At 42.7% G+C, this 25,351-nt stretch overlaps 1 pseudogene; it reads right to left on the reverse strand.

The window, feature by feature from the left end:
• Positions 1 to 5,351: 5,351 nt before the first annotated feature.
• Positions 5,352 to 14,271, reverse strand: LOC122725278 (annotated as a pseudogene).
• Positions 14,272 to 25,351: the final 11,080 nt, after the last annotated feature.

Consider the following 25,351-nt stretch of genomic DNA (forward strand, 5'->3'; position numbering starts at 1 on the left):
TTCATAGTCTTTCAACCATTGGAACAGTTTTCAATTTGTGCCCATGAAGTCTAGGCCATTGCTGAATTTCTTTGATCAATGTATTGGGCAAATCAACACCAATTGCTAAATCAAGTCATGTTAAGTTCATTCACACAATTTTCAATTCATCCTCTCTAATGAGTGTCATCAATACATTTTTCACCATGGCAAGCTCAAAGATTCAATTCAAAAGGCAATTCTCAAACATGAATATAACTCACTGCAATTGATTCAACATAAGTTTAAAGAGTCATCACATCAATGGGGTCATGGAAAGAAAAGCTCATCCAACATAGTTCATAAGTTTGAGTAGAGCAAATAAAAAAGAAGAAGATTGTGGTTATGTGTGTTATTGAAAGCATAAACTTAAAATAAACTAAAAGAAAACTAAAAGGAAAAAAATCGCATGAATTGAAGAAAAAAAGAAAAAAAAATCGCAAACTGAAAGGAAAAAAGAGAAAAAATTTCGCAAAACTGAAAGAAGAAGAAGAAGAAGAAGAAGAAAAGGGATATGCACCCCCACACCTAAATCATGCATTGTCCTCAATATATAAGAAAATAAAAGAGTAAAGGAAACTGAGTACTACCCTGGGGTGTGGTGTGCATGGTGCGATCCACTTAGGCTGAATGAGTGACGAACAAATGTTCGTCTGGGAAGTGCTCCTTGACTGGACATGGCGCAGAGCTAGATGGAAACCGGCTCAAGTGATTAGCCACTAGATTCTCCTTTGCTTTATTGTCCCTTATTTCCAGATCGAATTCTTGTAACAACAGAATCCACCGAATGAGTCTCGGTTTTACCTCCTTTTTCTTGATCAGATATCGCAAGGCCGCATGGTCAGAATAGATGATGACTTTAGTCCCCAGGAGGTATGGTCTGAACTTCTCTAAGGCAAATACAACAGTCGAGAGCTCCTTATCTGTTGTTGATTTGGGAAGCATCCAATGTGCGAGATGCATAGTGAATCACGTGGGGTGAGTTTCCCACACGTTGCCCCAAGACTGCCCCCACTGCATAGTTGCTTACATCACATATGATTTCAAAGGGCAAGTTCCAATCAGGTGCTTGAATGATTGGAGCAGACACAAGCAATTCCTTTATCAGATGAAATGTTGTTTTGCAACCTGCATCAAAATCAAATGTTACATCTTGTTGGAGCAATTTACATAATAGCTGTGTGATTTTGGAGAAATCTTTTATGAATCTCCTGTAAAATCCTGCATGACCAAGGAAAGAACGGATTTCTTTAACATTTGTAGAATAAGGTAGATTTTTTATTGTGTCTACCTTAGCCTTGTCCACTTAAATTCCTTTAGCTGAAACAACATGCCCTAAAACCATACCTTGATTAACCATAAAATGATATTTTTCATAATTAAGTACAAGGTTAGACTCAAGGCATCTCTATAGGATCTTTTCCAAGTTGGCCAGGCATTCTTTAAAGGAGTTACTGTAACGACCCGAAAATCGGACGGCTACCGGCGCTAGGATCCAGGTCGGCTTAAGGCCGCCGGGACCCGTAGCAAGCCGGACATGCAACATGTAAACCTGTTTAATCCCATACATGATCAACAGCATACATAAAAATTTAAAACTTTTCTTTCATACATTCTTTCATACACCAAACTCAACCTGTGCATGCACTGAACATAGACATAATCATAAGCTTTGACCCCTCTGTGGGATCTCATCAATGCCCCAATGGGCGATACAACATATGTTGAGTTGGTTTACATAAGCATCACAAAACATCTAAGATCATATATAAAAAGGGATACCTTATACCTTGGGTCAAGCACAATCTCTAATCCTCAATATCATTACATACATTAATATTCATAACTTTACAATTTATCATATCCACACTCTATCTATTACAAACAAAAGACTTCATTACTCTTGCGGACCTCCTGGTCTACCCTGTACCTGCAAACCTGGGGAATTTGGGAGAGGGGTGAGCTACTAGAGCCCAGTGAGCAGAATAATAAAACTTTTAAAACATATGATAACATGGAATGCATGACATCACAACTAATCACATCCAGGATGAACTTGTCACCAATAGCCCTCTACATAGTCCAACTATGCCAGAACGTAGAATGGGTCCTGGTCTTTCTCTTATATAACATAGCATAACATAACGGTCCAACTATGCCAGAACGTAGAATGGGTCCTGGTCTTTCTCTTACATGGTGCCAGCGAACGTAGAATGGGTCCCACTAGTCTTACATTCCGTACTGTACATATCACATCATCACATCATAGATCGAGGGCTATGGATCATCCAACGTTCATCCACGTCAATCAACAATAAAGTATGCAATGCAACATATTTGTGAATTCTAATGCAAACAACCTAGTACATCTCATGGCATTCATGATGCGTGAATCATGCTAAAATGTCCATTATTTGCTTTAAAACGTAATGAGTTATTCCACTCACCTCTGGATAGCTCTGACCAGACACTGGAGCATCTGACTCACTGCTGGGGTCCTCGGTTCCTCGGGTCCGAACCTACACAGGTGGACTCAAATGAGGGACCAAACAACTAGAACATAACTCTAAACTACTCCCCAAAAACCCCCTAAAACATCATGAAACATCCGTGCAAAAACATGCAAAGGAAGGCTGGACAGGGCACTTTCGGCGGCAGGTTCGGCGGCTGAAAGTCCCTTCAGAGCCAAAAGTCAGGCAGGTTCGGCGGCACCTTCGGCGGCCGAAACTCCCAGATAGAGACGAAACTCATGCATGTTCGGCGGCACTTTCGGCGGCCGAAACTCCCAGACAGAGACGAAAGTCTCCTTTCGGGGGCAGGCTTCAGCAGCTGAAAGGCTTGCCTCCCAGGCAGGTTCAGCGGCCGAAAGTCCTTCGGCTGCCGAACCTGGTTTCTGCCAAAGGGCAGAAACTTGGTTCCTCATGCACATTTTCCTCTCCAACTTTTCAAACATGCAAAAACCTATTCTAGAACATTCCCAAACATACACAAACAAGCATACAAGTTCCTAGGGGCTTCAAACCATCAAAAACCCCAACTACAACACATCAAGCATCCACATTGCTCATAAACACATATAAAACCCATAAACCTAACCATGAGCTAAACATGCATTCTACCCCATAGATCTACTTAAAACTTACTTAAAACATGCCATAAGCTCAAGATCGGTCCTTACCTCTTGAAGATCGAGAGAAGAACGACCCTAGCTCGGAAAATGGGAGAGAGAGAGTTCTTTGAACCTCCAAGCTCCAAAACTTGCTCAAAAGCTCAAAATCTTCAAAACAAGGGTAAAACTAATGAAAATCGAGAAAGATTTGAAGGAAAGAACTCAAAATCGGTGAGGGGCGGCGGAGAGCTCACCTTGGCCGAAAATGGGGAAAAAGCTCGCCCGTTTTTGGCTAAGGGACCCCTTTATAGGTGGCTAGCCAGGCCACGTTCGGGAGCCGAAAGTGCCTCCGCATGCATGCCATGTTCAGCGGCCGAACTTGAGGTTCGGCGGCCGAACCTGGACTTCCCTCACTTATGCTTTCGGGGGCCTAAAAGCGCTCCTGAAGGCATGCATGTTCGGCGGCCGAACCTGAGTTTTCCTCCAAGGTTGTTTTCATGCAAAAAGTCATTTCCTTTTTACTTAAAACCATGAAATGCATTAAAACATTTTATGAAAACATGCTTCTACCCTACTAGAGGCTTCCGACATCCGAGATTCCACCGGACGGTAGGAATTTCGATACCGGAGTCTAGCCGGGTATTACATTCTCCCCCCCCCTTAAGAACATTCGTCCCCGAATGTTCCTCAACTAGCACATGCAAAGCATACAACATATCATACATATAAAACACATGAACTCACAAGGAACTAACCTTAGAAAAGATAAGGGTATTGCTGGAGCATGGACTCCCGTGTCTCCCAAGTGCATTCATCCAAATTGTGGTGGTTCCACAGGACTTTCACCATCGGGATTTCCTTGTTCCTTAGCTTTTTGATCTGGGTGTCTACGATCCGTACTGGCTGTTCAACATCGGTGAGATCCTCTTGGACCTCCACATCAGGCTCACTGAGAACCTTGCTCGGATCTGACACAAACTTCCTCAACATTGAAACATGGAAAACCAGATGGATTCTTTCCATTGAAGTAGGTAAATCCAGCTTGTACGACACATTCCCAATCTTTTGCAAGATTTCAAAGGGTCCGATGTATCGTGGGGCTAGTTTACCTTTCTTTCCAAAGCGAACCACTCCTTTCATAGAAGACAGCTTGAGCAATACCAGATCCCCCTCCTGAAACTCTACCTGTCTTCTGCGGATGTCTGCATAACTCTTCTGTCTGCTTGCAGCAATCTTTGTAACGACCCGAAAATTGGACCGCTACCGGCGCTAGGATCCGGGTCGACTTAAGGCCGCCGGGACCCGTAGCAAGCCTAACATGCATCCTGTGAACCTGCTTAATCCCATACATGATCAACAACATACATAAAAATTAAAACTTTTCTTTCCATATACATCAACCAAACTCAACCTGTGCATATACATTAACATAACATTGATCCCTCAGTGGGATCTCATCAATGCCCCCAATGGGTGACATAACATATGCTGAGTTGGTTTACATAAACATCATAAAAATCCAAGATCATGTATTAAAAGGGATACAACAATCTATGGTCAAGCACACCTCTAGCATCCATAAACATCATCTATACTGATTAAAACATTACAATACAATATGATCATGTCCATTACAAACTATTACATAAACATGACTTCTTTACTCTATCCGAACTCCTGCTCTATCCTGTACCTGCAAGCCTGGGGGTAAAGGGAGAGGGGTGAGCTAAAAGCCCAGTGAGAAGAACTATAAAACATATTAACACTATGCTCCAATGAAATGCATCATAACACAGACAATTCACATAAGGGTTGGGTGAACTTGTCACCAATTAGTCCAAGCTAACATTGTGCCAGGCCGTAGCATGGGGTCCTGGTCTTCCTGTCATAACATACATTACTTACCATTGCCCCAGGGCCTCCTCTGGGCTCCTGGTCTTCGAGTCCCATAACCGTGCCAGGCCGTAGAATGGGGTCCTGGTCTTTCCTTACATTATGCCAGGCCGTAGAATGGGGTCCTGGTCTTCCTGTCATGGACTAATTGGGTCATCCAACATTCACCCACATCAACAACAATAGATGCAATGCGGCATATTCGTGAAGCTAATGCAATCATCCTATAGCATAATCATGATGCATGAAACATGATAAAACATTTAATTTAAAAGATTAAGTTTAGTTCCACTCACCTCTGGCTGACTCTGACAACACTGAAGCAGCTGAACTCACTGCTGGGGTCCTCGGTTCCTCGGGTCTGAACCTACACAGGTGGACTCAAATGAGGTACCAAACATACCTGAACATAACTATAAACTACTCCCCAAAAAAACCCCCTAAAACATCCTGAAACAACCATACAAAAACATGCAAAGGAGGCCTGGACAGGGCACTTTCGGCGGCAGGTTCGGCGGCCGAAAGTCCCTCCAGAGCCGAAAGTCAGGCAGGTTCAGCGGCACCTTCGGCGGCCAAAACTCCCAGACAGACAAAACTCATGCATGTTCGGCGGCACTTTCGGCGGCCGAAACTCCCAGACAGAGACGAAAGTCTCCCTTTCGGGGGCAAGCTTCGGCACCCGAAAGGCTGCCTCCCCAGCCATGTTCGGCGGCCGAAAAATCCTTCGGCTGCCGAACCTGGTTTCTGCCAAAGGGCAGAAACTTGGCTCCCTTTGCACATTTCGCCTCCAAACTTATCAAACATGCATCAAACCTATTCTACAATACACAAACACAAGCATACATGTTCCTAGGGGCCTCAAACCAACATAAACCCCATCTACAACACATCAAGAAACTCACATTGTTCAAGAACATACATTTATACCCATAAACTCCAAAAACATAACCATAACCTAAACATGCATTCTATCCCATAGATCTACTTAAAACTTACTTAAAACATGCAATGAGCTTAAGATCAGCTCTTACCTCTTGAAGATCGAGAGGGAGACGACCTAAACTCGAAGTTGGGAGAGATTGGGTTCTTGAACCTCCAAGCTCCAAAACTTTGCCCAAAAGCTTTAATCTTCAAAACAAAGTTAAAACAAATGAAAATCTTGAAAGATTTAGAGGAAAAACATCAAAGATGGGTGAGGGACGGCGAAGAGCTCACCTTGGCCTAAAATGGGGAAAAAGCTCGCCCGTTTTCGGCTAAGGGACCCTTTTATAGTGGCTGGCCAGACCACGTTCGGGGGCCGAATGTGCGTCCGCATGCATGCCATGTTCGGCGGCCGAACTTGAGGTTCGGCGGCCGAACCTGGACTTCCCTCACTTATGCTTTCGGGGGCCTAAAGCACACCCGCAACGCATGCATGTTCGGCGGCCGAACTTGAGGTTTGGCGGCCGAACCTGAGTTTTCCTCCAATGCTATTTTCATGCAAAAACTCATTTTCTTTCATGCTTAAAACATAAAACACATTAAAACATTTCATAAAAACATGGTTTTACCCTACTAGAGGCTTTCGACATCCGAGATTCCACCGGACGGTAGGAATTCCGATACCGGAGTCTAGCCGGGTATTACATTCTCCCCCCTTAAGAACATTCGTCCCCGAATGTTCCTCAACTAGCACATGCATAGAGTCATCACAACATACACATAAAACACATAGAGACTAACCTTAAAAGAGATGAGGATATTGCCGGAGTATAGACTCCCGTGTCTCCCAAGTGCATTCTTCCATATTGTGGTGGTTCCACAGGACTTTCACCATCGGGATTTCCTTGTTTCTTAGCTTTCTGATCTGAGTGTCCAGAATCCGTACCGGCTGCTCAACATAGGTGAGATCCTCTTGGATCTCCACATCAGGCTCACTAAGAACCTTGCCCGGATCTGACACGAACTTTCTCAACATAGAAACATGGAAAACCGGATGGATTCTCTCCATTGAAGCAGGTAAATCCAGCTTGTACGATACATTCCCAATCTTTTGCAAGACTTCAAAGGGTCCGATGTACCGCGGAGCCAACTTACCCTTCTTTCCGAATCGAACCACTCCTTTCATTGGAGACACCTTGAGCAATACCAGATCCCCCTCCTGGAACTCTACATGCCTTCTGCGGATGTTTGCATAACTCTTCTGTCTGCTTGCAGCAATCTTGATTCTTTCTCTGATTAAGGGTACCACCCTGCTGGTGATCTCTACTAGCTTAGGCCCTGCCAAGGCCTTTTCTCCAACTTCCTCCCAGCAAACAGGTGACCTGCACTTCCTCCCATATAAAGCTTCATATGGAGCCATCCCGATGCTAGCATGATGGCTGTTATTGTAGGCAAACTCCACCAAAGGTAGATGCTGCCTCCAAGAACCGCCAAAGTCCAGCACACACATTCTTAGCATATCTTCTATGGTCTGGATGGTCCTCTCTGACTGTCCGTCTGTCTGTGGATGGAAGGCAGTGCTAAAATCCAACCTGGTACCCATGGCATCCTGCAGACTCCGCCAAAACCTGGAGGTGAACTGGGGTCCTCTATCTGACATTATAGAAACAGGAACCCCATGCAGTCTGACGATCTCATCAACATACACCTGCGCCAACTTGTCCACAGAGTAGCCACTCCTGATAGGGATGAAGTGAGTAGATTTGGTGAGTCTGTCCACAATCACCCATATGGAGTCCAATCTGTTGGACGTCGCCGGTAACCCCACTACGAAGTCCATAGCTATATTCTCCCATTTCCACTCTGGAATAGGTAGTGGGTTAAGCATTCCAGCCGGCTTCTGATGTTCCAGCTTCACCCTCTGACACACTTCGCAGGCTGACACAAACTGTGCCACTTCTCTCTTCATAGCTGGCCACCAATAAACCTTTTTCAGATCCTGATACATCTTGGTGGCTCCGGGGTGAATGCTGTATCTTGCATTATGAGCCTCTCTCATAATGTCTCCTTTTAGCCCTATGTCATCTGGTACACATAAACGACTCCCATAGCGGAGTATCCCCTTATTGCCGAATCTGAACTCACTGTCCTTGCCTGACTGAACAGTCCTGGAAATCTTCACTAACTCTGGGTCCTCATGCTATTTCTGAGCCGCCTGCTCCAGAAACACGGGTGTCACTTTCATCTGAGCAACCAAGGCACCTGTACCAGACAACTCCAACTGTAGACCTTCATCAATGAGCTTGTAAAACTCCTTCACCACTGGTCTCCTCTCTGCCGTGATGTGGGATAGACTGCCTAGTGACTTCCGGCTTAGGGCGTCTGCCACGACATTCGCCTTACCCGGATGATACTGAATCTTGCAATCATAGTCACTCAGCAGCTCTACCCATCTCCTCTGTCTCAAGTTTAAATCTCTTTGACTCAGGATGTACTGCAGGCTCTTATGATCTGTAAAGATCTCACATTTTACCCCATAGAGGTAGTGCCTCCACATCTTGAGTGCAAAGATTACTGCTGCCATCTCAAGGTCATGTGTGGGGTAATTCAACTCATGCTTCTTTAGCTGCCTCGAAGCATAAGAAATCACCCTCTCATTTTGCATCAGTACACAACCCAGTCCCACACGGGACGCATCGCAAAAGACTGTAAAGTCCTCATCACTAGATGGCAGAGCTAAAACTGGCGCTGAAGTCAACCTCTTCTTAAGCTCTTCAAAACTCTCTTCGCACTGGTCGGTCCACAGAAACTTCTGATTCTTCCTGGTTAGTCTGGTCAGAGGAGTTGCTATTTTCGAGAAGTCCTAAACGAACCTCCTGTAGTAACCTGCCAAACCCAAGAAACTCCTGATCTTCGTCACTGAAGTGGGTCTAGGCCAGTTAGCCACAGTTTCTGTCTTCTTGGGGTCCACCTCTATCCCATTCTCTGACACTACATGCCCCAAGAACGAAATGCTCCTCAGCCAGAACTCACACTTGGAGAACTTGGCATATAAGCCATGTTCCCTCAAGGTCTGTAGAACCAACCTCAGATGATGGGCATGTTCCTCTGCATTCCTGGAATACACTAGGATATCATCTATGAAGACAATAACGAAGTGATCCAGGTACTGGCTAAACACTCTATTCATGAGATCCATGAATGCTGCAGGGGCGTTGGTTAACCCGAACGGCATTACAAGGAACTCAAAATGCCCATATCTGGTCCTGAAAGCTGTCTTTGGCACGTCCTCTTCCCTGATCCTCAATTGATGGTACCCAGATCTCATATCTATTTTGGAGAAACAACCCGCTCCTGCTAGCTGGTCGAATAGATCGTCAATCCTTGGCAAAGGGTACTTCTTCTTGGTAGTGACTTTGTTCAACTGCATGTAGTCGATACAAAGCCTAAGGGATCCATCCTTCTTTCTCACAAACAAAACTGGAGCACCCCAAGGTGAGGTACTCGGTCGGATGAAGCCCTTGTCTACCAACTCCTGCAACTGCTCCTTCAACTATTTCAATTCTGCTGGCGCCATCCTGTAAGGAGGGATAGAGATCGGTCGGGTTCCAGGCATTAATTCTATCTCGAACTCTATCTCCCTAGCAGGTGGTAAACCTGGCAGCTCGTCTGGGAACACATCTAAGAACTCTCTAACCACTGGCACTGAGGCGGGCTCTCTGACCTGACTGCTAAGCTCTCTCACATGAGCCAAATACCCCTGACATCCCCTCCTGAGCAACCTACGAGCCTGAAGAGCTGATATCAGACCTCTAGGTGTACCCCTCTTGTCTCCTCTGAAGACAACCTCAGACCCATCCTGACCTCTGAACCTGACTACCTTGTCCCTGCAGTCCAAGGTAGCACCATGGGTAGATAACCAGTCCATCCCTAGAATGACGTCAAAATCTGTCAAATCTAGAACCACTAGGTCGGCGGACAAGCATCTTCCCTCAACAAATACAGGACTACACTGGCAGACTGACTCTGCCACTCATGGGTCACACTTGGGTCCACTGACCCAGAGAGGACACTCTAACCCAGAAGTCATCAGACCTAACCTCCCCACGGCTCTCGGAGCAATAAAAGAATGAGATGCACCAAGGTCCATCAAGGCATACACATCTGAACAACCAATGATTAAGTTACCTGCCACTACGGTGTTAGATGCATCTGCCTCCTGCTGTGTCATTGTGAAGATCCGTGCTGGAGCTGATGGACCTTCACCTCTGAAACCCGCTGAAGAAGAGGCTGCCCCTCTCCCTCTGCCTCTGCCACTGGCCTGAGTCATGGCTGGAGCTGCTGGCTGCGCTACACTACCTGAAGCTGTCTGCTGGGACTGAGCCATCGGGACTGCTCTTGGACATTCTCGAGCCATATGCCCCTCTTGACCACATCTGAAACAGGCGTTCGTCCCAAACCGACATACTCCCCTGTGTGGCTTACAACACTTCGCACAAACTGCATTATCCGCACCAGAGCTTGAGCCACTCCCAAATCCCAGACTGGACTTGACTTTATTCCAGAACTTATTCTTCTTACCCTTGGGCTTACCCCATCTCTTACTGCCTGAAGCTGCTGTACTCAGGGTAGAAGGATCTAATCTTCCCCCACCCGGAGTTTTAGAACCAGAAGGCTGTGCGACTGTCTGCTTAACTGTCCCCTGAATGATGGCACTGGCCTCCATTTTCCTAGCCATATCTACGATGGCATGGAAGCTCTCCCTATCCACGGACTGAATCAAGGAGGAATACCTGGAATGAAGCTTCATGACATACCTCCTTGACTTCTTCGAATCTGTATCCAGACTCTGTCCAGCAAAAGGCAGCAACTCCAAGAATCTGTCTGTGTACTCCTCTACACTCATTTGCTCTGTCTGCCTCAACTGTTCGAACTCTATCATCTTCAGCTCCCTTGAACTATCGGGAAAAGCCCATCCTGCAAACTCATTTGCAAACTCTTCCCAGGACATGCTGTCCACTCTCGGGTTCACATAATTCTTGAACCACTCTCGTGCCTTCTTGCACTTAAGCGTGAACCCGGCCATCTGAATGGCTCTGCTGTCATCAGCCCCAATCTCCTCTGTGATCACTTTAACCCTTTCAAGATACACAAATGGGTCATCCCCTTTTTCATACTGAGGAGCACCCAGTTTCATGTAATCTGTCATCCTGACCTTGCTCCCACTGGCTGAGCTAGGTCTAGAAGGTTGAGTAACTGGGGCTGCTGGTTCTGTAGGTGGTGGAGGTGGTGCAACATTTTCTGAGGTAGGGTTTGCTGGATTTGGATAGTAAGGTGGGGGTGGATACATCGGGTACTATGAATATGGTGGGTAGTATGGTGGGTATGGCATCTGTGTGGGATAAGGAGTGAAGCTAGGGTAATCCGATGTGCCTCCCATCGAATACCCGGGGTTTTGTGAGAAGTGTGGGTAGTAAGGTGGCTGAACAAATCCCGAGGCCTGAGTGCCTCCTTGGGACTCTCCCATACCTTCTTCCGACATGCTAACTCCCAAACTGCCATCCCTCCTCTGCTCTACATCCATCTGGTCCCCCACTTCCTCTGACATTCCCACTACAAAAAAACAGTGATTTAGCGACCAAAATTTTGGTCGCTAAAAGGCAGAATTTGGTCGCTATTATGAAATAGCGACCATTTAGCGACCAAAATGAAATGGTCGGTGTTTGGCCAGTCGCTAAATTTTTTGCGACAATCTGGAAATTGGTCGCTAAAATAGCGACCAATCAGCGACCATTTTTTGGTCACTAATTTGGTGTCATGGCAAATTAGGTATTAGAAATATTTGTCGCTGTTTGGTCGCTAAATGGTCGCTAAATTTTGGTTGCTAAATGGTCGCTAATTTGGTCGCTATTTCGTTATTATTTGATCGCCTCAGGAAAGAGCATTTAGTCACTATGTGGAAGTAAATTGGTCGTTAAATTTTGGTCGCTAAATGGTCGCTGTTTTGATCGCTAATTTGGTCGCTATTTCGTTGTTATTTGATCGCCTCAGACAAGAGCATTTGGTCGCTATGTGGAGAAATCAGCCTCTTTCCTGTATGTTCCTCTACCAAAGTCTAGATTGTAAGAATCTGCAAGGCCTTCTACCAGGTCAAATTCAGGTTTCCATCCAAGAACATGTTTCGCCTTGTCAACAGATGCAAAGAAATGCTGCATTACATTGCAGAAGAATAATTTCATTAGTAAAACAACAACAGAAGTAGCCTGTCCAGTCTTGTACTACTTTCACATCTCATTAGTACGCGATGGAAATTTTATTTTCGACTTATATTTAGTAATACATCAGCAACAATTACCTTTGCACATGCCTTTGCTAAACCATCAAAAGTTACATTCTTTTCCCCTGATATGTTAAATACTTCCTTGGATGCTTTTTCATTACCAAGAACTTGTACAAAAGCTGTTGCTAAATCCTGAAATTGTTGAACCATGTTGCCTCAGAAAACATTTTGTCATATTGTAAAACATGAAAAATCATTGGAACTGCTTATCACAGATCATGCATTTATAGCTCATAGGCAGCATCTCCATTTGTGCAAATTGTTAATGTGTTAGAATCAAATTGAAAAAGCATAGGGAAAGAAAGAGAGACAGAAAGAGGAGATGCCTAAAAGTAATCACTCAATGAAATTGGCTGAAGCAAATGAACTAGTAATTTACTGAAAGAATCTCAATTCTAAGTATGCATCACTTCTTCCATACTTGAATTTAGCCCAAATGTTTTGTGGGAAGAGAATGTACTCACCTTCACATGACCAAGTTGGGTAATTTGAATTCCTGAGTTGGGAATTGGAATTGGGCGACCTGCTTTCAGGCGGTGAAAGAACCACTCTTCAACAGGATTGTAGTTTAATGGCCCATATATGTAGACTGGCCTTATAAAGTCCAGTTAACATCTCTTGATTCTAGTAAGCTCTCTGTCTCAAGCTTTCCCTTGTGCCTACTCTTTGGATCAACAGCATCTGTCTACAACCAGATGAAAATAATTCAGAACTAGAACATACATTATTTTTAGCAAAGAATTACTCTTTAAGATTGATTTTAACAGAACTTGTCCTTTCCAAGTGTTAATGAGTACAGAAGACTTTGATCTTGGAAAATGTAATCTATGAATGACATACAAGGCTTCTGTTAGTGATTAGGGACGTAAACGAGTAGGTATCGCAAAAATTAAACTATCTGAATTTAAATCGATTTATATTAGTAATATTCGAACAGTTTTGAATTCGATTAAAAATTAATTTAAATTATCTGAATCCATCCCAAACCCAATTATTATTATCCGAATAAAATTCGAATCATTTAATTTTATATATTTTAATTAATAATTTATATAAAAAATAATTTTCATTTAAAAAATCTAATATTTCTAAAAAATATTTGAATTTTAATTTTTAAATGAAAATATATAAAAAAATCATAAATATTATTATAAAATATATATTTTTATATTAAATTAATTATTTATATAAACAGATTCAGTAGTAGATACTTCATACATAAAACTTGAATCCCCGAATTCGATCCGAACCAGCAAACTGATATTATTTTTTTAAAACATGAACTCATCCCAAACCCGATTATAACTAATCAAACTCGTCCTGATTTGTCGGATGAGTACCCAATATACCCTATCTGTTGCCATCCTACTTTAGATCACAAAATTTTAGTGTTTTTGAGATGTTATACATGCTATCATTTATGTTGATTATCATATTGCATGAGGATCCAAATTTTCCATGACAAAAGAATGATATGAAACCAACCTCACAGTGATCAGATTTGAGGTAAACTCCGGCTGAAGAACAGTATATGTACCTGAGAATTTGGAGATGTTTAGATTTTCAAAGATGGTTGTAAAGAAAGGCAAGAAAGGTTATAATTCCAAAACTAACAATACAGTAGTTTCTTCCTTTCTAATATCAATCAATCTGTCCACATTACCTCAACAAGTACGATCTCTTTAGCTTAGAAATTGATTGTAGTTTAATTTCATCAATAGAGTGTTCAGAGCTTACTGTTCTAGTTTTGGTAGAGCATCCAATATAGGTGCAACTTCATCTGCTTCGCGTCCTGAAAAAGAGAATACCTCAAGTGAAGATTGATAAGTTATTACACAACAGCTTCCACTTAGAAGAAATGTTTTTATTGCATAAGTGTATTTGTTCTGCAATAAAGGCAGACAATCAGTACAGAAGCTAACAGCATGTGAGAGCTATAAATCAAGAATATGGGACATGTCATTACTCTATAAATTACAATATTGCTCATTCACACTTAAATCTCAGTAATCTAATTATTTGTCTCATATAACTTTCGTATGGTAATCCAACTACTTTAATTAGCATAACTATCAAGAAATTGTTAAATTCTTACTTCTTTTTTCGGAACAATTATTAACAAGTGATCCAACTATCTTCATTCTGCATTTCTAATTTTGCATACTGTTTCATGTAATCACGTCAACTATTATACATGTTAAATTAAAGTGTTCCTTTAAATTGAGACAATACAATTTTAACTATTATAATTAAAAACAAATATATGAATAAAAAAGTAAAATTATATTAATTCAACAAATATCAACAAACCCATTCACAAATATTATGTAAATTTAAACAAATTTCAAATAACGAACAAACTTCAATAAACAAAATTCAACAAACTCATCTACACAAACTCATCAAATAACCTGTGGTGGAGCAATGGAAGAGCTACAGCGAGCAAACTGGAAACGGCTTCACTTGCCGAGGAGAAGCAAACTGGAAACGACCGATGAGGAGCTGCAGCGACTCTGGACTAAAGACGTGCCAAGGAGAGGCTGGACTCTGGAATTTGGAATTTGGTACCAGGTAAGGTACCCGCAAAAGCCAAATTTTAAATACCCAAACCTGAATACATTTATAGATACACTATCCCAAACCGCCTCAAACCACTTTAAAAATTAAATTTCTTTACCATTAACCCTTACTATCAGACACTACCGAACCCGATTAAGTCATAATCACAACAAAAACAAAAAATAAAAAATTCACACAAAATCCACATTAACAATATTCTAAAACACATCTCAATATCACGAAAACAACTCTGAATGGTAGTGTTTATTTCAAAAATTTTCAATAATCTCACTAAAACAACTCTCAGTCCGTTCACAATAATCTTTATTACAAATAATTTTCAATAATCTCACAAATGAAAACTTCACATAAATCTTAATATTTTCACAAATTTAAGAAACAAATAGATCTCACAAACCTGCAGTGACCGAGGACGCGGCGAGGAGCAGCACCAGACAGCAAGACTGGAGCAGAGGAAGCGGCGGAGAAGAGCAGGAACCGAACGCAAAATCGACGTTGACAACGTGTAGCACGATCGGCGGGAGGCGCACCAGACGAGTGACGTAGAGGCCGAATGGGGGAGGGGAGGGCGGCAGTAAACTTTGAGAGTTGAGAGAGATTTAGGGTTGGGTTTTATGGGTTATTTTGATTGCAGGTTTGTTTATTTATGTTTATTTTTTATCATTCAATTAAGATTTTATTTTTATAGTTTATATTATTTAAAATGTTTTATATTATATTTAAAATGTTTTATGGGTTATTTGGATAGTTATAATTGGATTTGGGTTTTAAAAATAATGCCCGTTGCGGGTTTGAATTGGATTCGGGTTTTATGTATAGGGTACCCACTACCCGAATCCATTTATATAAATAATTAATCTAATATAAAAAAATATATTTTATAATAATATTTATAAATTTTTTTTATATATTTTTATTTAAAAATTTAAATTTAAATATTCTTTAGAAATATTATATTTTTTAAATGAAAATTATTAATGAAAAATATTTTTTATATAAATTATTAATTAAAATATATAAGATTAAACGAGTTCGGGTTTTATTCGGATAATAATAATCGGGTTTGGGACGGATTCGGATAGTTTAAATTAATTTTTAATCGGGTTCGAAACGGGTTCAGATATTACTAATATAAATCGGGTTCGGGTTCGGGTAGTTTAATTTTCACAGGTACCCTACCCGTTTACATCTCTAAGTTAGAGCATCCCTTAAATTGTCAAAACGACGTCGTTTTATATACCGAATTGAAATTACTTAATTTAAAATTTTAAATAAAATAAAATTTAATTAAAAATTAAATTAAAATTTTAAAAATAAAATGGTCGCTGATTGATCGCTATTTTAGAGATTAAAATTAGGGATTAGGGTTATGGATTATGAATTAGGGATCAGAAATTCGGGATTAGAAATTAGAGATTAGGGTTAATTTTATTATGAATTAGGGATTAATTAGGAATTAGGGTTAGAGATTACAAATTAGAAATTAGGAATTAGGGTTAATTTTATTAGGGATTAGGGATTAATTAGATATTAGGGATTAGAGATTAGGATTAGGAATTAGGTTAGAGTAGGGATGTAAACGGATCGGGTATTTTTGGGTATCCGATCCGATCGAACCCTAATAGGACAGATTTGGGTAGTTATAATCGGGTTTGAGACGGGTTCGGATTTTAAAAATAATATCCGTTGCAGGTTCGGATCAGATTCGGATTTTATGTACAGGGTACCCACTATCCGAATTCGTTTATATAAATAATTAATCTAATATAAAAAAAATATATTTTATAATAATATTTATAATTTTTTTTATATATTTTTATTTAAAAATTTAAATTTAAATATTCTTTAGAAATATTATATTTTTTATATGAAAATTATTAATGAAAAATATTTTTTATATAAATTATTAATTAAAATATATAAGATTAAACGGGTTCGGATTTTATTCGGATAATAATAATCGGGTTTGTAACGGATTCGGATAGTTTAAATTAATTTTTAATCGGGTTCGGAACGGGTTCAGATATTACTAATATAAATCGGGTTCGGGTTCAGGTAGTTTAATTTTCACGGGTACCCTACCCGTTTACATCCCTAGATTAAAGCATCTCTTAAATTGTCAAAACGACGTCGTTTTATATACCGAATTGAAATTACTTAATTTAAAATTTTAAATAAAATAAAATTTAATTAAAAATTAAATTAAAATTTTAAAAATAAAATGGTCGCTGATTGGTCGCTGATTGGTCGCTATTTAGCGACTAATTATTTTAGTCGCTAAATATGGTCGCTAAATATCCCCGCCCAAAAAGTTGTCGCAATTTCGTCGCAAATATGGTCGCTAATAACTCGCGCCATTAATTCCCGCTAAATTAGCGACCATTTTATATTTGGTCGCTAAATAGCGACCAATTAACGACCAAAAATTGGTCGTTAAGCTTTTTGTTAAATAAAAATATTATTTCATTCATTCAGTCGCAGAATAGTCGCTGATTGGTAGCTATATAGCGACCAAAAAATTTGGTCGCTAATTTTGGTCGCAATTTCATAGTTTTTTTATAGTGTCCACCCTGAACTGTTCCTCTGACTGATCTACTTCTACCCAGATCCAAAGACCTTCTAGGGTCTCTTGCTACTCTTTCTCTGCTAGACCTACTAGACATTGCCCTAGGCAATGCTGGAGGACGGGCGCTCGTGCCCTCATCCTCAGGTGGTATTCCAGTCAATCGTGCAGATCGACGAGTTCCTCTCATCCTGTTTTTTGAAAAACAGCACACATAGCACAACATTAGCACCATATGGTTCATGTGGGCACACATGAACCCGCATCACACATCACATATCATAGCATATCATCATGGCATTTCAAATCATTAATCAAGACAGGACTCCACATCCTATCCTAGTGGACATGATCTTTCCTATTGTGCTTGACCTTCTATAACCTCTATGAGCCCGACACTCTAGGTCCGACCATATGAACCTAGGGCTCTGATACCATTCTGTAACGACCCGAAAATCGGACCGCTACCGGCGCTAGGATCCGGGTCGACTTAAGGCCGCCGGGACCCGTAGCAAGCCTAACATGCATCCTGTGAACCTGCTTAATCCCATACATGATCAACAACATACATAAAAATTAAAACTTTTCTTTCCATATACATCAACCAAACTCATCCTGTGCATATACATTAACATAACATTGATCCCTCAGTGGGATCTCATCAATGCCCCCAATGGGTGACATAACATATGCTGAGTTGGTTTACATAAACATCATAAAAATCCAAGATCATGTATTAAAAGGGATACAACAATCTATGGTCAAGCACACCTCTAGCATCCATAAACATCATCTATACTGATTAAAACATTACAATACAATATGATCATGTCCATTACTAACTATTACATAAACATGACTTCTTTACTCTATCCGGACTCCTGCTCTATCCTGTACCTGCAAGCCTGGGGGTAAAGGGAGAGGGGTGAGCTAAAAGCCCAGTGAGAAGAACTATAAAACATATTAACGAAATGCTCCAATGAAATGCATCATAACACAGACAATTCACATAAGGGTTGGGTGAACTTGTCACCAATTAGTCCAAGCTAACATTGTGCCAGGCCGTAGCATGGGGTCCTGGTCTTCCTGTCATAACATACATTACTTACCATTGCCCCAGGGCCTCCTCTGGGCTCCTGGTCTTCGAGTCCCATAACCGTGCCAGGCCGTAGAATGGGGTCCTGGTCTTTCCTTACATTATGCCAGGCCGTAGAATGGGTTCCTGGTCTTCCTGTCATGGACTAATTGGGTCATCCAACATTCACCCACATCAACAACAATAGATGCAATGCGGCATATTCGTGAAGCTAATGCAATCATCCTATAGCATAATCATGATGCATGAAACATGATAAAACATTTAATTTAAAAGATTAAGTTTAGTTCCACTCACCTCTGGCTGACTCTGACAACACCGAAGCAGCTGAACTCACTGCTGGGGTCCTCGGTTCCTCGGGTCCGAACCTACACGGGTGGACTCAAATGAGGTACCAAACATACCTGAACATAACTATAAACTACTCCCCAAAAAAACCCCCTAAAACATCCTGAAACAACCATACAAAAACATGCAAAGGAGGCCTAGACAGGGCACTTTCGGCGGCAGGTTCGGCGGCCGAAAGTCCCTCCAGAGCCGAAAGTCAGGCAGGTTCAGCGGCACCTTCGGCGGCCGAAACTCCCAGACAGAGACAAAACTCATGCATGTTCGGCGGCACTTTCGGCGGCTGAAACTCCCAGACAGAGACGAAAGTCGCCCTTTCGGGGGCAAGCTTCGGCAACCGAAAGGCTGCCTCCCCAGCCATGTTCGGCGGCCGAAAAATCCTTCGGCTGCCGAACCTGGTTTCTGCCAAAGGGCAGAAACTTGGCTCCCTTTGCACATTTCGCCTCCAAACTTATCAAACATGCATCAAACCTATTCTACAACACACAAACACAAGCATACATGTTCCTAGGGGCCTCAAACCAACATAAACCCCATCTACAACACATCAAGAAACTCACATTGTTCAAGAACATACATTTATACCCATAAACTCCAAAAACATAACCATAACCTAAACATGCATTCTATCCCATAGATCTACTTAAAACTTACTTAAAACATACAATGAGCTTAAGATCGGCTCTTACCTCTTGAAGATCGAGAGGGAGACGACCTAAACTCGAAGTTGGGAGAGATTGGGTTCTTGAACCTCCAAGCTCCAAAACTTTGCCCAAAAGCTTTAATCTTCAAAACAAAGTTAAAACAAATGAAAATCTTGAAAGATTTAGAGGAAAAACATCAAAGATGGGTGAGGGACGGCGAAGAGCTCACCTTGGCCGAAATGGGGAAAAAGCTCGCCCGTTTTCGGCTAAGGGACCCTTTTATAGTGGCTGGCCAGACCACGTTCGGGGGCCGAATGTGCCTCCGCATGCATGCCATGTTCGGCGGCTGAACTTGAGGTTCGGCGGCCGAACCTGGACTTGCCTCACTTATGCTTTCGGGGGCCTAAAGCACACCCGCAATGCATGCATGTTCGGCGGCCGAACTTGAGGTTCGGCAGCCGAACCTGAGTTTTCCTCCAATGCTATTTTCATGCAAAAACTCATTTTCTTTCATGCTTAAAACATAAAACACATTAAAACATTTCATAAAAACATGGTTTTACCCTACTAGAGGCTTCCGACATCCGAGATTCCACCGGACGGTAGGAATTCCGATACCGGAGTCTAGCCGGGTATTACAGTCTTGATCCTTTCTCTGATTATGGGTACTACCCTGCTGGTAATCTCTACTAGCTCAGGCCCTGCCAAGGCCTTTTCTCCAACTTCTTCCCAGCAAACAGGTGATCTGCACTTCCTCCCATACAAAGCTTCATATGGAGCCATCCCGATGCTAGCATGATGGCTGTTATTGTAGGCAAACTCCACCAAAGGTAGATGCTGCCTCCAAGGACCGCCAAAGTCCAGCACACACATTCTGAGCATATCCTCTATGGTCTGGATGGTCCTTTCTGATTGTCCGTCCGTCTGTGGATGGAAAGCAGTGCTAAAATCCAACCTAGTACCCATGGCGTTCTGCAGACTCCGCCAAAACCTGGAGGTGAACTGGGGCCCTCTATCGGACACTATTGAAACAGGAACCCCATGCAGTCTGACGATCTCATCGACATACACCTGCGCCAATTTGTCCACAGAATAGCCACTCCTGACAGGGATGAAGTGAGCAGATTTGGTGAGTCTGTCCACAATCACCCATATGGAGTCCAATCTGTTGGACGCCGCCGGTAACCCCACTACGAAGTCCATAGCTATATTTTCCCATTTCCACTCTGGAATAGGTAGCGGGTTAAGCATTCCAGCCGGCTTCTGATGTTCCAGATTCACCCTCTGACACACTTCGCAGGCTGACACAAATTGTGCCACTTCTTTCTTCATAGCTGGCCACCAATAAACCTTATTCAGACCTTGATACATCTTGGTGGCTCCGGGGTGAACGTTGTATCTTGCATTATGAGCCTCTCTCATAATGTCTCCTTTCAGCCCTATGTCATCTGGTACACATAGTCTGCTCCCATAGCGGAGGATCCCTTTACTGTCGAATCTGAACTCACTATCTTTGCCTGACTGAACAGTCCTGGCAATCTTCACTAACTCTGGGTCCTCATGCTGTTTCTGAGCCACCTGCTCCAAAAACACGGGTGCCACTCTCATCTGGGCTACCAAAGCACCTGTACCAGACAACTCCAACTGTAGACCTTCCTCAATGAGCTTGTAAAACTGCTTCACCACTGGCCTCCTCTCTGCCGATATGTGGGATAAACTGCCGAGTGATTTTCGGCTTAAAGCGTCTGCCACAACATTCGCCTTACCCGGATGGTACTGTATTTTGCAATCATAGTCACTCAGCAGCTCTACCCATCTTCTCTGTCTCAAGTTCAAATCTCTTTGACTCAGGATGTACTGCAGGTGTAATACCCGGCTAGACTCCGGTATCGGAATTCCTACCGTCCAGTGGAATCTCGGATGTCGGAGACCTCTAGAAGGGTAGAAACACGTTTTTATAAAATGTTTTAATGTGTTTTATGTTTTTAGCATGAAAGAAAATGAGTTTTTGCATGAAAATAGCTTTGGAGGAAAAACCCAGGTTTGGCCGCCGAAACTCAAGTTCGGCCGCCGAACATGCATGCGTTTTGGGGGCACGTTAGGCCCCCGAAAGCATAAGTGAGGGACATCCAGGTTCGGCCGCCGAACTTTACCTTCGGCCGCCGAACTTGCATGTGTTGTGGAGGCACGTTCGGCCCCCGAATGTGGCCTGGCCAGCTACCTATAAAAGGGTCCCTTAGCCGAAATGGGCGAGCCTTCTCCCCATTTTGGGCCACAGTGAGCTTCCGACCTCCCTCTTGCAAATCTTGTGTTCTTCCTCCAAATCCCCACCATTTTCTTGAGTTTTCAACTTTGCATTGAAGTTTTCTTGAGCTTAGAGCAAGTTTGAAGCTTGGAAGACTCAGGAACTCATTTCCTTGGATCTCCCAAGTTCAGGTCGTCTCTCTCGATTTTCAAGAGGTAAGAGCCGATTTTAAGTTCATTATATGTTTTAAACAAGTTTTATGAAGTTTCTTTGGGTAGAAATGCATGCTTAGGATAGTTGAGCTTTGATAGGGTTTTATGTATGTTTATGGGCAATGTGTGCTTGATGTGTATGTTGAAGTGTTGTAGTTGGGGTTTAAGTTAGTTTGATGCCCCTAGGAGCTTGTATGCATGTTTTGGTTGAGCTCTATGCATAATGAGAGGTTTGGGAGGCGAAATGTGCATGAGGAACCAAGTTTCTGCCCTTTTGGCAGAAACCAGGTTCGGCAGCCGAAGGGATTTTCAGCCGCCGAACCTGCCTGTGAGGTAGCATTTCAGCTGCCGAACCCCTGCCCCCGAAAGTTGACTTTCGGCTCTGTCTGGGACTTTCGGCCGCCGAAGGTGCCGCCGAACATGCATGAGTTTCGTCTCTGTCTGGGAGTTTCGGCCGCCGAAGGTGCCGCCGAACCTGCCTGACTTTCGGCTCTGGAGGGACTTTCGGCCGCCGAACCTGCCGCCGAAAGTGCCCTGTCCAGGCCTCCTTTTCATGATTTTGTATGGTTGTTTCAGGATGTTTTAGGAGGTTTTTGGGGAGTAGTTTTAGTTATGTTCAGGTATGTTTGGTCCCTCATTTGAGTCCACCTGTGTAGGTTCGGACCCGAGGAACCGAGGACCCCAGCAGTGAGTTCAGCTGCTTCGGTGTTGTCAGAGTCAGCCAGAGGTGAGTGGAACTAAACTTGATCTTTTAAATTAAATGTTTTATCATGTTTCATGCATCATGATTATGCAATAGGATGATTGCATTAGTTTCACGAATATGCCGCATTGCATCTATTGTTGTTGATGTGGGTGAATGTTGGATGACCCAATTAGTCCATGACAGGAAGACCAGGACCCCATTCTACGGCCTAGCACTATCTAAGGAAAGACCAGGACCCCATTCTACGGCCTGGCACTGACATAACGGTTGTCGAGGCCGGTCAAAATTAATACAATTCAATTATCAACAATATAAATACTGTAGATAGTGATGAAAGGATCGAATCCACAGGAAATTGATACTTACCTATCTTTCTTGTCAAGACCAAACAAACAAACTGAAAATAAAAATAAAGTGCAAGTAAAGTAAAAAGGGGGGTTTTGAGATTGGTTTGATTAAACTAATGATGAAAGCAATAAAGAAAAGCAAATAATAAAATAAAGAGAAAACAAATATGAGAAAAGCTCTAGTTGAAGATTCAGATTCACTTTAGTTGATGGGATTGATCATTGACTCATATATTCCTTTGCTTGATTCAATAAATTGGCCATGGAGATTGAAGAAGCTTCTCACATCCATTATCTCTCTTTTATATTAAATCAATTAGGGAAAGTCCTCCAATTAATTACTAATTAACAATTGTCAAAGAACGTCTTTGAGCCTCAGGCCTTTTACAAAATTCAATCGCATAAAGAAATAGAGATAACCAATTCTAGTCATGTAACAGCCCGGCCCTTCACGCACGGCACTGTTACCACTCACGGCCCAGGGCTATCCCTCGCCTGGCCTCTTGCCACCTCGGGCTTTCCACTGGCGTCGTGAGCAGCTCTTAACATCCCTTCACCCTCACGGGTTCCGGGCAGGATTTGTCCCCTTGGGTTCTCGTCAAACGCATCCTTCCCCAAGTGGATTTGGCCCAAATTTCCCTTAGGAAATTAGGTCGCCTCCCCCACTGCTCGAACCCTTGACCTCCCACTTTAAGGGAATAGTCTGGTGAGAGTGAGTACCAATTGTTCCATTAAGCCCTATGAGGTGGATTGAAAGTATCCCACATCGGAAAGAGGTAAGGAGGGGGGACGCCTTATAAGGGCAAGCCCCAAGAGACCACAGTAGACGCGTTTTGGGAAGAAAGGGTATCAAATCCCTTGACTCAAGAACAAAACCGTGAGGGGAAGGCTGGGCCAAGGCCCTCGAACCCAAAGCGGACAATATCTACTGTTGTGGGCCCAGAGGATGTTACAATTGGTATCAGAGCCTGGGCCTCATGAGTACGGTGTGCTGAGCGAGGACGCTCAGGCCTTATGGGGGGTAGAAGCCCTATGAGGTGGATTGAAAGTATCCCACATCGGAAAGAGGTAAGGAGGGGGGACGCCTTATAAGGGCAAGCCCCAAGAGACCACAGTAGACACGTTTTGGGAAGAAAGGGTATCAAATCCCTTGACTCAAGAACAAAACCGTGAGGGGAAGGCTGGGCCAAGGCCCTCGAACCCAAAGCGGACAATATCTACTGTTGTGGGCCCAGAGGATGTTACAAGTCACCCACATGCATGGAGATAACACTAGATCATGCAATTCCTTGGCTTTTACACCAAGTGTTCTTATGTTTGAGCAATCCAAGCAATTACGGACTTAAGATTATCCAAACTAACAATATATTACCTTGCAATCAAGAATCAGTGTAGATCCAAACAACAAAGCAATAATATCATAAAGCATGAAATACATGAATATTGAAAAGCAAAAGGTAAAACAATGAATGTCCAAGTCTCTCAATCCAAATTACAACCAAAGCTTCTGTTCTTCAACTAGAATAAAAGATTTCAGCCTCTCATGGCAGAAACAAAAAATAAAAATAAAAGAAAAAGAAAGGTAGAAGAAGAGATGTGAATTCGTAGGTGTCTCCAAGGTGGTGTTTCGGGACCCTGTAGAGGCTTCTTATGTGGCTTTTTATAGTTGAAAAGTGTTGCTCTAGGTCATACTTACTGCCCAAGAGGTATTTTCTGCCCAAGATGTGTCTGAAAAGGAAAGAATCGCGCTTTTCGGCTTCAGAAGGAAGGCTGCGCGAAAATGCACTGCTGAAGGAAGTTGGTGCGCGCGGTTTGGTCTCAAAAAGGGAAGGAGGCGCAGATTATGCTTCCTAAATAAGTTTAGATGCTGACCTTGCTTCCTAATTAGTGTAGAGGCTGCCCATATTGTTGCAGAAGAGGAAAGAATCGGACTGCAAGCTCTTCAGAAGGCAGTTGCGCGCGGATGGCTTTCAGAATAGGAAAGGAGCGTACCTTGTGCTTGAAAGGAGGAAAGAATCATGCATTAATGCTTCCAGAAGAGGAAGAAGTCATGGCTGGAGCTTTAGAAGGAAAGAGACATGTTCCAAGGCTTTCAGAAGAGGAATGACGCGCGCCTTGGTCTTCAGAAGGCAGGTGGCGTGCGCATGGACTGCAGAAGAGGAAGGAGAGCGTAGTCATTAATGTGCAGAGATGGAAAGATATCTGTCCAATCTTTCCTTTTTAGGTGGAGCCTTCGTTTGAATTTTTGAATGCTGAACGCAGAAGAGGCAAGTGTGCCTTCATGAGATCTTGCTGCCTAAATTGGAAGATTTGACTGCTGCAGTACGTGCAC

Source organism: Manihot esculenta, chromosome 12 (genome assembly GCF_001659605.2).
Source record: "Manihot esculenta cultivar AM560-2 chromosome 12, M.esculenta_v8, whole genome shotgun sequence".
NCBI lineage: Eukaryota > Viridiplantae > Streptophyta > Magnoliopsida > Malpighiales > Euphorbiaceae > Manihot > Manihot esculenta.